The sequence below is a fragment of the Pyrgilauda ruficollis genome, unplaced genomic scaffold (genome assembly GCF_017590135.1).
Source record: "Pyrgilauda ruficollis isolate IOZ18807 unplaced genomic scaffold, ASM1759013v1 scaffold38, whole genome shotgun sequence".
Classification (NCBI taxonomy): Eukaryota; Metazoa; Chordata; class Aves; order Passeriformes; family Passeridae; genus Pyrgilauda; species Pyrgilauda ruficollis.
Window position 1 is genome coordinate 6,626,954 of NW_024525267.1, and position 11,005 is coordinate 6,637,958.

At 49.3% G+C, this 11,005-nt stretch overlaps 1 protein-coding gene across 1 annotated transcript in view; it reads left to right on the forward strand.

Moving 5' to 3' along the window:
• Positions 1-10,008: 10,008 nt before the first annotated feature.
• ZBTB42 (zinc finger and BTB domain containing 42) overlaps positions 10,009-11,005 on the forward strand; it is a 3,157-nt gene continuing 2,160 nt past the window's right edge. The window contains exon 1 of the mRNA XM_041476313.1: positions 10,009-10,216. The gene's annotated coding sequence lies outside the window, so the exon portion shown is untranslated. The remainder of the gene's footprint in view (positions 10,217-11,005) is intronic.

Here is an 11,005-nt window from a genome sequence, read left to right on the forward strand (position 1 = left end):
CCAGGGACACTGGCAGTGTTAAGCCTCCCAGACATCCCAAAAACTTCCTGAACAGCAATGCCTGGTCTTTCTAGGAAGGAGCTCAGGCAGAACTGTTTGTCTTTTTCACCCCAGTCAAGCCACAGGTGGGTGATGCTAGAAAAATTAGTGGCAACCACACCTTGACTCCATCAACTCCATCACACCTTACCTCCATCATTTCCATCACACATCTAGAGGGCTTCTGCAGCTGCCACCCATAGCAGAGTGACAGGAAGCTTTCTTCTCTGTCTCAGGATAATAATGTAAAAAGGTCATCCTGGGACAGAACAGAGGTACATCAAGTCTAGTGTCTTCTCTCCAAAAAAGAACAGCAGTGATGTGGTCAGATGAATGTAAGAACAGGGTAAGCAATCAGTGATGCTGCACCAGAATTCATGCTGTCAGCACTGTGTGGCTTTATAAACCAAACCTGTGCATTGCATTTAACACCTTTTGATGAATTTATTAACCATGAAATTTTCTCATGGTCCTCCAAACCCATGCAGTCTTGCTGTATCAAGGAGATGTACACCATAACTACAATCCCATGGAGAATCACCTCCTTTAATTCATCCTGAACCCACAATCTTGCCAAGTCTTCTGCTGTTCCTGGTTCTTATCCTGGAAGAAGGAGGGAAGGCCTGATGATCTGACCCTGCAGCGTCCTTACACCCCACCCCGAGTCACCCCTCACAGAGGCTGCAAGAGCTGTCCCTTGGCAACCAGCCTGAGACTACCTGGCCATGTCTGCTAGGCTGGACAGTAAGTTTGGGATTGGGAATGATCTAGACACAAGCTCAAAGAGAGTCTCCTGACTGGTGAGAACTTAAGCCTCACTCAGGCAGTGTGGCTTAACTCATCAGTGCCCACAAAGAGTGCAGGTACCCAAGTGCCATGCATGAGAGCCAGCAGCGTGGCAGCAGATGGAGCAGACGGTACCCCAGCCTCTGGATGTGTTTAGACAGACAGCAGCATTTTGCAACAACAGTTTTTTCACAATTTGCCCACCCTTACCTCCTCTTTCTTTCCAGACTTTAAGGTAAGCAACCTTAAAAGCAGCTCCAGAAGTGGGCAGGGACTAAAGATGAAAGTCCCAGAAAAATCATCTGGGCAGGGAGAGGTGGGAGGGAGGCACATGCCCATACCCACCATCACCACCCTGCCTGAAAAGAGAACTAATATCATTTGTGTGGGATTTTCCTCCCCCTCCCGCAGATCAAAAGGACAGCAGCAATGCAATCTGCTGTTTGTGTAGGAAATGTGTCAGAAGAAGGAAGGAGGGGATACACATGGGAACATCTGCTCTAAGAAGCCACTTGAAAATTAACCATTTAGGTCCTGATCCAGGCAGCACCTGCCTAGAGTTAAGCCTCAGTGACACCGGGGCTGTGCATGTCCATGGCACCTAATGCAAAGTCCTGGAGGAGGATAAGGGTGATGAGCAGTTCTTCCTCAGGCTGGGCTCACGCTGGCAGAGTGGAGCCCTTCCTTCCTGGTGCTGATGGGCAGGTACATGCAGGCTCACTCTGATGGCTCTGCTGAAGGTGTGGGAAGAGCTGTGGCTGGCCAGAGTTCTGCATCTCCATCGAGGCACACCTGGACAAGTGCAAGGTTTGCAATGTGGCTCCCTGAGTCACTGGTGCCAAGAGCAGGGCACAGGGAAGACAGGACTTTTTATCTCGTTTGTCAGTCAGGCTTTAAGCCCCAAACTCCTCCCTTCTACTGCTCTACTTGTTGTTCTCTCCCTCTTTCTGCAACAGCTGGACCTGGCAGCCCACAGAAGAAGCAGAAAATTAAGGGTGAGAGCAGCACATCTGTCTGTGACTATTAGAAATGCCCTGATCACCCACAGCCACCCCTTGTGACCTTTGCACAAAAACTTGTCACTGGAATAAAGTATTTGCTGACCTGGCCTTGTAACACCATCACACATAAAGATAAGTACAGTGGAGAAACAGAAAAGTAAAAAAGAAAAAAAAAAAAAAAAAAAAAAAGGAAAAGGTCAAATTCTTTCTTCCTTCTGCATATAAAATTAAAAATCTCACATTGTCCCAGTGCAACAGAGTTGAGCACAAAAGGGAAAAAACAGCCCCGTGTTGTTCTAGGCCAGGCGCCAGAACAACTTGTGTGAGTTTGTGCTGGCAGCCGCGAGCTCCGGCCGAGGGTCCGCGCTCGGCCGCCGCACCGAGCCCTCACCACCGACCCTTCCTCCCGGCCACTGAGTCACCTTCCTGCCAGCCCCCCGCCACCCTGAACATCCCAGGCACTTCGGCAGAGCTTGCTTTTTTGTTGTTGTTTGTCCATTTGTGTGGTGTGTCCTGTAAGACGTGTCCCGTGGCTGTCGTTTACTGCCCAGGGTGGCATACGAAAGACTGAAGCCTCTGTGAAAACATCAACCTTAACCTGGTTTTGAACACAGTCCAACAAATCCTTTACCCAGAGAAATACTTCTACACAACTATTTAAGTCAACAGGAATCCTTGCATGAATAAAGGAATGTGGGATTTAGCCTTTACCCATCTTATTTTCCCAGTAAATAAAATTTACTTTTTTTTTGCCATTTTTGTCCTTTCACTGTTTCTTGGTGTTTGCTTATTTTCCCAGAGTTCCCTACAATTCCAAACATCATTTACCTTGCAATTCCTTTCTTTCTCATCCCTGCTCTATATAAATTTTGCTACTTTTACCCACCTTACCTGTACGCATGAATCAAATGGGTAATCTGATCTCCAAATTAGAAGAGAGAAATTGTTTGGATTTCAGCTTCTCCATCAGAGCTGATCTCAGTATTGACTCCACATCAAATGTAGTGCTGGAAGAGCTGGGAGAATTCAGATAACTCTCAATAACCAAATTTAAAAAAAAAATACTCTTTAACTATATTTTTGTTAGAACAGATCTTAAAAGGACCTCTGCTTTCCTTTTCTGTCCCTGCCTTCTTAGGAGTCTGGTCTAAATGCATGTAGTCACAAATCCTCTCCTATATTCATCACTAAGATGCAGCACAGAGCCTGAGAGTATCCTGATTACAAAGGTGTAGTTTGAACATTGCTCTGGACTAGAGCTGGAGGCTATCTCTACTTCACTCAGCTGAAAGTAAGTACTTAGCCTTTTGGACTATGGAATTAAAGGCAGGCATGAGCAGCAGCACATCACACCGTGTACACTGCTGGCTACAGAAACCTTGGGTCCTATAGCCAACCCAGCCCAGTGGACCCCCTAGGCACATCATCAATTCTGGGTCATGAAGGTCAGACAAAAAAGGTAAAAATCACAGGGTTTTGAACCACTGCTACTTCTGCAACACTCCCAGTCCATTTAGTTTTACTTTTAGTTTGGCCCCTACTTTGTCCGCTGCAAAGGAGCCTTTCATTGTCGTGCCAGCTTCTACAAAACCCCTTTTTGTCTGCAAATGGACACCAGCACCATTTCCATGGCAGTTCTCCCTTCATCCCACCGTGCTGTGACCAGGTGCCATCCTAGCAGTGACACCTGCAGGTGCCCAGCAGGTGATCACCATTCCAGGTTGTTCCTTTCACTTACTAACTGTTATGGGCTGGCCTCCAGGTTAAGTGTGGTGCTGAGTGTCTTTTGCTCTTTAGCAAGTGTCACCAGGTTCAGCAGATGAGACAGACACTTTGCCAAAACATCGGGAGCATATCTTAACAAGCCAGTATTTTTTTCCTAAGGCTTTGTACATTTTCTGACATCTCTACCCTCCCACTTTATTTCCCAGAGCAAACTACTGAAATCCTTCTCTTCCCTGGGTGCAGGAGGAGCTCAGGCTGGTTGCTGTGTTGCAAGAGGAGCTCAGTAAGGTGATAGCCTGGATCTCAGACTGCAGCCTGAACTTCCTGATGCAGTGAAGTCTGTTGCTTTGTTGGGAAGCCATGATGCAGGAGAAAAGTGTTAAAGGCACAAGTGCAGGCTCTGAAATCAAAACTCTTCCACAGGCAGGGGTCTACCTGCATTTAAATTCAAGCTTACTCAGGTTTCAGGGAGTCTGTTCCCCCTCACTGCACCTAAGAGCTCATCCTCCCACAGACCCAGTGGGGTGATCAGCTTCAGGTATCCAATTCTGCAGCCACATTCTGAAGCTTAATGTTATTCACATCTTTCAGTGATTCATTAAAGCAGGACTTACACTGAAAGTCTAATTAAGACTGAAGTCCCACATTAATTTCCAGAGCAGTAAAAGGCAAGTTATGTAAACTCACAGCAAGTAATTCTTCTTTTACCAGAAGAGCAACATAAAAGCATAAAATGCATCCATAGGCAAAACAGTAAAAGAGGGGAGCAAAGGTTCTGGCAGACAGTACGTAAGAGAAGGAAGTCTAGAAAGACATTTTTATTTGCATTTCTTACATGACATTCTCTGGACTTCCCCTCCACCTGGAATACATCAGAGGGAAGTGGAGCAACCAGTGTGATGGCTACTGTACAGCTGAGACAAAAGCAGCTCATTTTGACTAGAAAAATGGTCTGTCTTGGTCTCCTCATGCCCAGCCTCCCATTTCTCTCTCCATACCTGGAGCTGGGCTGCTCTCAGAGGCACAGGTTTGGAATTCAGGCTCCCTAAGGGGTCAAGCAGAGACAGCCCTTTGGGCCCAGCTTCTCTCTGCACAGAGCTCCCTGAGTCACCCCAAAATCCTTTCTATCAGTGTCACCAAAATCTTCATCCCAGCTCCTCTGACTACATTGTGAGCCACATCAAGGCAAGGTTGAGGCACGGCAAAGAGCAGGAGTTGCCTTTGCTGAAGGAGCCAGCACAAAAAGGTTACGAGGGTGAGGGAAGAGGAAAACATCCTAGGAGGGTAAGGAATAGGGCTAGAAGATTCTACCAGCATGAGCACTCCAAGTTACAGAGGGTCTTGGAGGTGGGAACAGGCAGCTTGGTTCTGATTCAGTACCTGATAAAAAGATAAAGGAACAGTAGAGGTGATTGCTGCAGCTATGGGGAGGTGTTTGGGAGGGCAGGAGGGGTATCAGCGACTGGCATTGCAGCAAGGACAGTCTGAACTGTGTAACAGGGAGGGTTTAGTATGGGCAATGGAGAAAAGTGAAATGTTTGGGATTTTCTTATTTTAACAGGCATCTGGGATACTTGCTTGTTTGTACTCAGGCTAGGTGATTTGGAAACCCCATGGAAAAGCAAAAGAGAAGACTGATATTATATACCCCACATGTGTGAAAAGACAGAGTGTTTTATGCCCTGAGATTGCTGATTTATCTAATGAGGAGCTCAGCACTTGTTCCAAGAACATGTTCTGCCAACCCCACAAGTCCCAGGAGAGGAATGGATCCTGCTTAAGAGACCTTTTGCAGACAGTGGGATAAATAGCCAAATCTCTGCCTTAGTAGAGGCAGAGATGCCTACTGAAGGCAGTAGTTGTGGTAATATTTATCTGTCCTGAGATGAAGTGTTTTCTGAAGAACTGCTGCAAAAGTTGTATGAGAACATTTTTAGAATGAAAGCTCTTTATTCTAGGTTATATTTTTTGCTTAGCAAGTATTTTCATCCTGAGATTTCCCAGTCTTAATCTAGCAAAACACTTCTGCTGTATTAAGGCCTCTTCTGGGAGTTACCAAAATAAAGTGCATTGTTAACAGGGTGCATTATTTGCTTACAAATAGAGCAACACCAATTAAATTCTCTCCTTTAATAAGAAATTACTAACTCTACACTGGACTCTACACTACCCTTACTGAGGATACAGCAGCTTCTGATTTAAAGAGCTTTGTCTGGGTCTGATAAATTTTATGTCTGGTCCCAAAGCAGACACCAATTTTTTTTCTTACTGTCCACTGATATTTATGGTCTTTCACTGTCCTTCTCTATATATCCTGCTACAAAACTTCTACACACCTGTTATTTTATAGTGTGGGTTCTCAAGTTCCTTCTTGGGCATTGATAAATAAATAAAACAATATTAAAAAGGAAGGAACCTGCTTAATTTTATTTGAATTTTAAAATTAATTTGGCAAAGAAAACGCAAACAATGTTAAAATACAGTTGCCAGGGTGACAAAAAAGAGTGAAAGAGGAAAAAAACTCTGAAAGAAGAGTGTGCCTTGTCAACGCCATGCAAATTCCCTTCACCATTGCAAAGCAAGACACATGCTCTCTTTACTGAAAAAGCAATGGCTTTATAAAGGCTGAAAAGGTACCTTCATTTACCATTTCTAGATAAACAGAACACAGCAGACTGTAAAAAAACCCAAACAAGCAGAAGCTAAGGGTTAGACAAGCTGAGTGAAACTATGGAAGATGAATAACTGAGTGAAAGCTGCCTCCCAGATGCTGACAGGGGAGCCAAGGTACAGGTGTGATATTAAATGCCTGGCTGGCTTGGACAGGGATGTTGCAAGCTCTCACTGCAGAGTTGAATGTGACCTGTGCCAGTGATACCTCTGCAGAGCCCTTTTTGATTTTAATGCGTGCTCCTAGATTGATGCAGCCTTATTGACAGCCACGTTATGGCAAATAGAGCAATATGCAATTTATACATGCAGCTTAGTGCCACCAGCCTCTCCATTTCACAGGATGATTTGACAATGGCCCTGGCTGCTCCAATATATACTCACAAATACTGCAGCACACGCAGGGTCTCGTTATCTGGGAGAAATCAGCAGGACAGCCATAAAACAAATACGACTCACATAAGCACACTGCTGAGGAGACTGTCTGCAATATATGCTCTGATTAATGTCTGGAATGGCAGCAGTGCAAGTTAATGCTTTCTGGAGTCTTGGATGACATGCTTGAAAAGATCTTTGGGAAAGTCGTGCCCACTTCTATGGCTTGACTGCAAACTGAGCAACCCCCCAAATGCTGACCTTGGATTTGACTGCAGGGTAAGTGCTGGAGGAGATTGCTAATTGGGGAAGTCCCGTGGATGCCAAGGGCAGCTCCTTGTCTTACCACCAGCACCTCTGCATCTTTTGGGGGTTAAATTCCTCCCTGTTTCACAGGAGGGAATGAAGCATTCTGTCCTTCTAACGCTCACTGCTGTCTGCAAGGGATAAAACAGCCTTTGAAAAAGTTTGGAAGAACTTCTGCAAATAAACCTCACTATGACCAATGCACTTAAAATAGCTTCAATCCTGCAAGTATTAGACAGTCTCAGGCCCTGACTCTCCCTCTGAAATACAACTGGACTATAACAAAGAAGATGTCCTATTAAAAAAAAAAATAACATAAAAGCACTGAAATCATGTAGAAACAAACACAAAGAGGCTTCTGCCCAATGTGGTGAGAGAGAAAACGATTAAATCACATGAAAAACCTGTTGCTACCACTTCTGCATCTGGCCAACAAAGAGGGCTAGAGAGGCCCCACTCAGTAAATACCTACTCTTGTTGGATCAAAGGGGTAAGAATGGAAGCGAGTCCTCAGGCTTTATGGACCTGATCCAGTTGGTTTTTCTACTAATTTCTGTGGGCTTTGGCTGGTGTCCAGGCAGCAAAAACAACCAGGAGCAGGGCTAGCCTTGCCTGGCAAGTGGAAGCCCTGCCAGCACCACTGATTTTTACTCTCTCTGCCCTAAAGCTGGGCTTTCTGCTCAACTCTGGAAAGCTCCATAGGCAGCAAAAGGCTTCTTGGAGCCCAGGAGAGTTTTAGGCAGACCCAGGAATGCACAAGGATGCCCAACACAGTCACTCCCAACAGCCCTTCCATCAGTCCCCATCCACATCCAGCCATCCTGCTGTTTGGTGGCACGGTGGTTGTGATCTCCTCCGAGCACAGGCAGCAGTCACAAAGCTCTGTATTGGCCAAGCAGCTCTGCCTGGCTCTGCTCCATTGAGGAAGGACTGAAAACAGAGCCTCCTCTGGGCTTGGTGGGAGGGGAGCCCTCAGCCTGAGAAGGGCTCAGGGGCCAGGGAGAGGAAAGCAGATAGTTTCTCACCCTGTCTTGCTCTCATGAGGGCTGTCAGAAATGCAGGAGCTCTCAGAATAAAGTTTCTGGGGCAGTTCTTCCTGTTGCCTTGCTTCCAGTAATGACTTTGTGCTTGTTTACATTAGCAAGTTGTACTACCAGTATTTTATACAGCCGTAGCTAAATCAGTACAACACCTGTATTGTACCCAGCGTTGCCTTGGTGTGAAGGTGAGTAGAGTGTGTCTGAGTCCTGAAAAAGCAAGCCAGCAACATGCCAGATGGATACCTAGAGGAAATGGGAATGCTGTTGCATTTTCTGACACTTCAAACTTGATAATGACCACAGACTTACTGTGAAATTGTAAGTGGCTTCCTAAAAATAAGACACTGCTAGATTGTAGACAATTACACCTACCTTGCAGCACCCAAATAGGAATTAAGACCTGGGTTCTTTTTATAGTCTTGTTTTTTGTCAATTTATTTATTAAATGGGAGAGGATAACATGAATTATTACTTTCACAAAACAAGGTATTTTTGACAAGAAGCCTAATTCATACAAGTACGAAATTCTGCCTAACATTTCCAATGTATAAAGACAACAAAACTCCACAAGTAAGCAAATCCACCGAGTAACTTCATGGAGATTGCACTTGCATTTTGAGGAAGAAATTGCTCCAGTTTTGGTGGAGCCTGTGCAGGCTGTGACTGCAGGATGACACTGTCTTTAAATGGACAGAGCTCCCCAGTCCTGTCTGCCGTGGTGGACAAATAGATAAAGCTCTAAGCTTTACAGAATGGTGACAGATTTAACCCCAGGACCTTTAACTCTTTCACTGAAGCTGGGCACCTCCACATTCTGAGCTGGAGTTTTCCAATTTGAACCTTACAGCTGACAGTATTACCAAATACTGTTGCTCTGTGAAAGGCTTTGTGACAACGCAATCATTAATGCTCAAACTCACCCAAATATCCTGGCATTCACTGCCAATGGAGTTAAACAGTTGAGGTTTGTGGAAGAAAAGTCGTGTTGGTGATGCAGACCCCAGCTCCTGTGACAAAGACCCTTAATATATCAGAGATCCAAATTAAATTAGATTAAACCAAATTAAACCTGATGTTTTAAGGTGGTAAAGCTATCATTGTAGAAAAATGTGGGGGAAATGGATTAATTGAAAAAAAAAAAAAGTTGCTATTTTGCAGATATTACAATCTAGGCAAAGCAACCTAGAGGAAGGAAAGGGAAAGGAGTTTCCCTGCTGTACTTGTTGGAGACCAGAGCACAGTCTGGAGACTCCAGCTGGCACCACGCACGGCATTCGCAGGGGAGCTCTGAAGTGCCCCCGGTGCTCCGCGACCCCTCCACCCCCCCTTACCCACCAGCACTCTCACATTCATCCCTCAAAAACGTCAACATCCACCTCGACCCGGAGCCTCAAACACAGCCCCCTGCCTCCCCTCCGGGCGCTGCTGCAGCCCCGGGGCTCCGGGACGAGCCGGAGCCGCGGCATCCCGGGCAGCTCCCCGCGGGGCCGCAGCGGCACCGGGGCTCGGGCAGCCGCAGCTTCCCGCGGCTTTCGGCCGCGTCTGCCGGGTCCGACCGCGGTGGGAGCCCCGGCGGGAACCCCGCGCCCGCTCCTCGCAGGGCGCTCACTTCTGATGCGATCACAGCTAATTAAAATTTAAAATTCAAATCAACTATCGAAAAGGTCATCTTGAAAAATCCGTCGGCATTTGGTATTTATCAGCTGGCGCGCAACTACAGACAGACGCGGGGTGTGAATGTGTGTGTATGTGTGTGTATGTGCCGGGGGGGCAGCGCCGCGCCCCTCGCCTCAGCCCCGCGGCGGCGCAGCTCCCGCGGCCGCGCTGCCCCGGCCCCGCGCTCCGCGGCACGTCGGGCTGCAGCGGGCGGGCGGGCGCGCCCTGTCCGCGGCGGCGCAGCGGAGGTGGGAGCGGGACGGCGGCGCTGCCAATGCAGCGGCCGGGAGGGGAGGGCGGCAGCAGCGGCAGCGGCAGCAGCAGCAGCAGGAGGAGGAGGAGGAGGAGGAGGAGGCGGCGAGGGGGAGGGCGCAGCCGGCAGCGCGCACCGGCCGGCGGCGGCGGGGCTGGCCGGGGCGGCGGGGCCATTGTGTGCTCCAGACGGGGACACGGCCGCTCGCCACCGCACCCTCGCCCGCACCCGCGGCTCGCAGCAGCGAAAGTATCGCGAGAGCGGCCGGCCAACAACCTGCTCCGCCACAGCCCCGCGCCGCGCCCGCGGAGCGCCCGCGCCGCCGCCGCGCACATGCGGACGCCGAGCGCCGCCGCCGCCCGCCGGTGAGTAACGCGGGGAGACCCGCGGAGCGGGAACGCGCGGGGGGAACTCGCCGCCACGCCACACCCCGGCGGGGGAAAGTCCTCCCCGCAAAGTTGGGGAGCGCGGCTGTGAAGGGGGGAGATCCCAGAAGCGGCTCCGCCGTGCTTCCCCTCGGCGGCCCCCCCAGCGCTGCGCGGAGCCGGGCACCGGCGAAGGTCACAGCGGCGGGCTGCGGGGAGCAACTTTGCGGCGGGAGGTGGGGTCCGGGCTGGGGGCTGGTGGTGGCGAGAGTGTCGGAGGAGGGGGGGGCGGGCTCGGGGCAAGTTTGTGGGATTTAATCGCGGGCTATAAATGGGGCTGCTGGAACTTTAAAAGGCAGCAAGCTGTGGTTGGCTGGTAGCGAGATTTGGAGTAACATATGGCATTAAAAGGCGCACAGCTGGAGGTAGCATTTCCATCGCAGTGAAGTCAGAGCAGCTGACTCTCCAGCTTGCGGTGTAATTAGCAAACCGAGCACTCCTCCTTCCCTCCCTCCTCCTCCCTCCCGCCTGCCTCTCTCTCTCCCCCTCCCTCCCTCCCGCCGCGCCTCGGTCGCACTCGCACCGCGCTCCCTCCTGCCCGCCCGGCTCCGCGCCCGCGGCCGGCCCCGCCGCGCCCCGCGGAAGGTAAGCGCCTGGCCGCGGCACGCAGCCGGCTGCAGCCTCGGAGCTGCCCTCCCGCCGGCCTTCCGCCGCTTATTTTCCTCCTTGCCTTTTAATAACTTCAAGGGAAACTTTTTTTTTTTCCTCCCCCCTTTATCCCCCCCCCCC